Source organism: Aplysia californica, unplaced genomic scaffold (assembly GCF_000002075.1).
Source record: "Aplysia californica isolate F4 #8 unplaced genomic scaffold, AplCal3.0 scaffold00533, whole genome shotgun sequence".
Lineage (NCBI taxonomy): Eukaryota > Metazoa > Mollusca > Gastropoda > Aplysiida > Aplysiidae > Aplysia > Aplysia californica.
In genome coordinates, this window is record NW_004797803.1 from 85749 (window position 1) to 92053 (window position 6305).

A 6305-nucleotide genomic window follows, 5' to 3' on the forward strand; every position below is an offset into this window, starting at 1 on the left:
TCTATCTATCTATCTATCTATCTATCTATCTATCTATCTATCTATCTATCTATCTTTCTATCTATCTATCTATCTATCCGTCTATCTATCCTCTCTCCATTTCACATACACACAAAAACCCATAAAACATTTAGAGTGACGATGTTATGAACTTGTACGCATTCTTCCTGAGGGACTCGAGATACCCCCGCTGCAGGAACACTCCTGTTCATCATGAAATATCACATATTTTACGTCTATAATCAAGTGTCTGGAGGACACGTTGGGCTACTGTCTCTCTTCTTCCCATTATTTTCTCGATCTCCACTCCAGGTATACAGCTTCAATTTTAAAAATTTGCAGTGACATAATATCTATGTCAAGAAGGGTGTTGAATCTAAATAACAATAGATAATCAAAATCAGCTGTTCCTTTCTGTACCTCAAAGACAGAAAATGCCTGTGATACAGATCTCTGCGAGCGTCAGGGTTTTTGTTTCTTTTCTCTTATTCTTTTGTACAGTGCAATAAAGTAAGTAAAATACATCTGTATGTGCCAGATCTTTCTCCGGAAGATGTTTGTGACTGACTTTTCCGAATGGTGTAAGGAAAACATTCTGTGGGTGAATCTCATGATTTGTGGGCGATACATGGCAAACACAGTAGGTGTTAGAATAACACCATAGTTATAGTTCATGTGTTTGTCATCAGAGTCGTGGGGGTAATAGTTTCAACAAGGTGTTGCTTGTTTTCCGAGCTACTTGGGGGTTTGAGAACTGTCTTATGGACGATGACGTGCCATAGAATAAGAAAACGACAAAAGGCTCTGTCGAGTTTTTGAGACAGCTACAACTGAATGGAACAGTTTTATAAGGGTCGAATTAATTTTAGATGCTGTTCTTTTATGGAACATTGCTATAAGGATGCAGTTGTCTCAAAAGTTTACAGAGAACATCAGAAAAAAAGGAGAAATCACATGAATAACATAGTTACAAAGATGGACCCAAAACCAAGTTCAATAAACATATTATGATTATTATTGGTGTTTGTCGACCTGTCACACCTTTAAAATTGCTAACACAAAGTGCTCAACCCACAGTGGCAATGATGGTCACTTAGTTTAGAAGTAACTTTCGAACTAATGCCCGAGACCATCCAGCCTTTGTCACATGACTACTAAGGCAAATAAGCTACTTTCGCTCATTTGATTCTCTTCGCAGCCAAGTGACGTCATACTTTGACTTTGAAGCCGTGCGTTGAGTGGAACTTTTTTTGTTTGCGCAGGGCCTAAGGCCGTATCCAGCAGCACTGTCTGGGGTTGTTTTCTCTTTTTTTTTCAAAACAGGTGCTGTTGTTTCACTATCTCTTATTTTTACCCACGTCTATGAGTAGGGCCCAGACGCTGAGCTAATGTCAGGAGGTGAAACTACAACAACAACCTTAGGTAAAGAGGGCAACAGCTGTTTTATCATAACGCCGACGACTCCCACAAACAGATACGTTGTGAAACATCTCAAAAGTTATTGAAAGACTTAACTCCTGTCCTGAAAGCCTTCCATGAGAGGAGACACTAGATCTACGAATATCGCTGCAACTTCATAAGCCTTCTTGACATTCTTAAATATAACCCCATTGTGGCTTGCTCACCTTTTCATGCTGTTGCGAGTTTATTAGTTATGACAGCAGCGGAAATGCCACTGCTTCTTTTTTATTTCTGTTGTTTTTGTACCCGAGCAAGGCGCTGCGAGCGAGCGAGCGAGACTCCGGCGCGTCATTTTGGCGGCTGGAACACTTGGCACAGTGGTAGCCTAAGAGTTATTAAAGACGAAGGACGGAAGAAAAGAAAGTGAAGGCCAAAGATTTGCGCTGAAGTAAATTGTCCATAGAGTTGTCAACACATATTATGTTCATGCTGCCTCTTCATCATTAGAAGATTTGCACCTCTTGCAGAGAAACAGCTGGTTGGCCTATTTGTAACCCACAGCACACAGAGAAAAGGAAAGGGAGGGTGAGGGTGAGGTGGGATGGGGTGGCTGCTGGCAAGGTTTTCTTGGTTTCCTGATTACCTCACTAGTGAATTGAATGTCTGAAGTTTGAGTCCAGGTGGTATCTTACTCAAGAGGCTTTTCGACTTCTTTTGTTTTAGATCAGTTAGGGAGTGAGTTGCTTTATAATTTTTGTGTGTGTATTTTGTTTTGTTTTTAAATGAGAATCTAACAACGTTAGGAGGATAAGGAGTGGTGTTAGTGTGTTAGGCTAAATTAGACATTTGATGTCGAATTTCACTCACAGCACTGATAGGACAGGGTCAAGAATGCCTTCTAATGATTTCGATAATAATAAAGTTGCGTAGCAGTCCACAGCGATAGGAACTCTATATTTAATGACCACTGTTTGAATCATCCAGAATCTAGAAGAGTTTGGAATTCAACGAAAACGAAGAAAACATTATCAGCTTTGCACTTGACCGATATGAAAGAAAAGGATTGAGATTTGGGTTGGTGATGACCTTCAAGTAAATGTACATAATAGACTATTTTATACTTATGCCATTGCAATTACTTCATAATGAATTTTTAAAAAGAAAAGGACATAGTGGGGCATCCCTTTTAAAACTACATCTATCTTTCAGGCATTTCCTCGTCAGCCGATTGAAAAGTATGGATAATGATATATTATTATTAGCTCTTTAAATCGAGTCTTGTACATTTTAGCCAAGACAAACCTTCTTCATAGATAGAGACGAAGATTCAGCCCTGGGTCTTACACTGGGACAGTTGTGAGTTCAACGCAATGATACCTCATCCAGCGGAAAAAGGTTAATTTACTTTTGAAATACATGTATTGCAACCAGTTTTGTGACAGTGCTCCTTACGAAGCTACAGTATGTTAGTAATGGTTTTGGTTCGTTTGGTCAATGATTCAATCTTCTTTTTGTGAAATATCCTCACAAATTCTTTATCCATCCATTGTACCTGCTCGCGCCCGCTTCAAAAGTAAGGAAATATATTAGATCTAGATCTATATCGAGTACAATTTCCATCTTTCTGTCGGGATTTATCTCACACAACCTAAATTGGCCCTGACCTTCAGGAACAAATCTGTACGTGTGTCCTTGAAGGCATATGATAGGCATGGGTAAACTACGGCCAGCGAGCAGTTTCAGTTTAGCATGCTAGTCGACCCAATAATAAATATAGATCTACAGAATGTAGCCTGTGGTGAGTTGATAGTGACATTGATAAAAGGAAACTGTCCTTAAAAATCGAAATCAATAGTTTTCGACCCAGCCAGAAGCGATAGAACTAACAATTTCGTCTCAAGACTGTCCTCAGAGAAATTCGCGCGCGCAACCCGCAAGTTGCGTACGCAACCCGCAAGTTGCGTACGCAACTTTTGGCCTCAGCGCAACTTTTGCGCAACTTTTGCCATTTTTGTGAATTCGTGAATTTTAGGCAATTTTCTGCAAAAGTTGGAAAAATAACAATTTAATTTCGGTAAAAATAACCGAAATTTTCTTCCACAACTGAAGATAAATAATAAATAACGAAGCGAAGGGGTCAATTCGTGCCTGAAATTAGATCTACCACTTCCTTTGCACTACGGGGTGCCCAGTGTCCGTTGCGGATGAGATCGGGTTGGGATGATCGCCCGACTCGTTGCCTGAAAACAACGCGTTTGTTTTTGAGGCAATGAGTCGGGCGCGATCGATTTGTGCCACGATAGCACCTTTGCGCCGTCAGTCTGTCGAGCAAACCGACCCGTCCCGACCTGACCAGGACCTCCCCAAAATAGTCTTGTTTGGACTAAATCATCTTCTACTTCTTCTTGATCTAGCTAAATCTAGACTCTAGATATCTATAATAGAGTAAACTCAATCGTAAACACGATCGTCTGATTACTTAGCTTGCTTGGTTCTGTAGCACCAGGTAGATAGATCTAATATAAAAATTTGTGAAAGACTTTAAATCTTAGGCCCGTAGGGTAGATCTAGACATGAATCGATTCATCCAGAAAATCCTTAGGGGACGTTCAAATATTATTATAATCTTACGCCTGGAAAAGGCCTAAAAAAAGGGGGGGTGTCTTAACTCCTGTAAAAAAAAGTGTAAGAAGGGGGGAGGGGGGGTCTTGAACCAATGTAATGTTCCCTTTTATAAGGTGAAAAAATAACAAGGAAAATAATTTATGACAACATAAGTTTTTTAAGACAAAACATGACATAAAAAAAGAGTAAACTCTGCTTTTCACTTAGACGTTTTTCCGGAAAAGTTCTGCTTACCATATTTGATTATTACATGTATGTCACATGTATGATTTTAACACAGATTTGCACAATATTAATGCCATATTATTATAAGCGAATGAATATAAATATTACGGGATATGGGGGGGATGTAAGAAAAGTGTAAAAGGGGGGGGGGGGTGTTGCAAAAATCCGCAAAAAGGTGTAAGATTATATTTGAAACTGTTTTGGTACACCATACAACCTCCATGCAGTTTGTTTTACTACGGTAGAGATAATAATAATAATAATAATAATTGCATTTATATAGCGCATATCCATGCTCAAGAGCTTGCTCTATGCGCTTTACAACTATTATTACCCCAGCAGACCCTCTGAGAACACTCAGAAACATTTTCAGCTTCCGCGGAAGCATACAGTGCAAGCTGCGGATTTCACGCGCTCGAACACTATCAAACTGACAAGATCTTTCACCGTCTATAGCTGGGTACCCATTTCCACCTGGGTGAAGTGAGGAAAATTTGTGCAAAGTGCCTTTCCCAAGGACACAACGTCAGGCCCCTGACGGGATTCGAACCCACGACCTTACGGTTGCGAGTCCGAGAGCCTAACCACTAGGCCACCGACGCCACATTTAACTTTTGATTTTGATCTAACAAAACCCACGTTGGTTACTTTGATTGCAATGAGCATACCAACGATGTATTCCAATATTCCATGACATTTTAACTCTGTACATGTCTTGCAACTTTTCTTGCAGCATTTTGCAACTTTTGCTATTTTCAAATTCAACTTTCTCTAAGGAAACTACAAGGCTGACTGACTGAGACAACCTTTGAGGGAGAACCTGGATAACTAGAGGTGTTATCTCTGGCTCAGAGGTTAGTGGTGAATGAACCACCAATGGCTATTGTCACTATTAGCTGCCGTCATGCATTCTGAGTGTAATTAGTTTGTGCGTTTGGTTGCATCTTGTTTTTGCATTTTCTGTTCTTATTTAATACGTTTCTTTTTCGTTTCTTCCTCAAAAGAGGAAAGAAAAATGTTTTTAAAAGACATCTGGACCTACCTGTCAAACATGAAACATCTGCAGACATGAGAACAACTTTTGATTGATTGAAAAATTGAACAGGCTCAAGGAACAAAACCCCTAACCCTAAAACCCCTTACTCCTAGATCTTTTAACAAGCGAAATGATCAACTTGCCAATTAAATGACTTATTACTGATATTACTTCCCTTTAGTCACACGGCGAGGTGTTTGGTTAACCTGTTTTGTGAAAAATGCAAAAAAATCATGAAAACGGGGAATCTAAAATTATGCAAATGTTGCGGAATTATGCGAAAAAACGCGGCCGCACAATCGCACTTGCGAGCGCCGTAAAACTTACTTTAAAAAAAAACACTTTTCCTGAAGCTGCCTACTTTTGGCATAGGTCAAGATTTCTGGAAACCCCAGAAATCTGGGTTAGCCAGCTTGTCCTTTTATTTAAAAGCGACCAAATTAAATTATTTCCACTCTCCATTCCTGTATGAAACCCGCATCAGTTTTGATGTTGACATTTCTCGTGGCAAAATTGCAATCCGTCGTTAGCACTCATGGGTGTTCAAACATGCATCACTTAAAATGTTAAAATAATAATTTTATTACATTGTACTTGTGTATGGTTATTCCTAACTAGTTCAAGTTGACATAAAATAAATACACCCTTTGCTTGCGTAACATGAAACTTCAGAACGTTTCCCAGGTATTACAGCTTATTCGGGGTGGAAAAAGGCAAGAAAGACAGCCACAATTACAACAGGGAGTGTAGGTGTGGGCGTGGGGGGAGGGGGGGTGGAAGTAAGACAAGCTACTTAGTGCCCTCCAACCATCCAGGCTCGAAAGAAAACAGAACAAATAATAGAGCAAACAATCTATTTCAGTTGCAGAGAGACCTGTTCAACGTCATCGTCATTCACGAAATTATGCATGACACCTACCTCTCTCTCTCTCTCTTTCTCTCTCCCTCCCTCTTTCTCTCTCTTCTCTATCTCTTCTGTCCTCTTCTCCTCTCCCTCACCCACGCCTCTACCTACCTA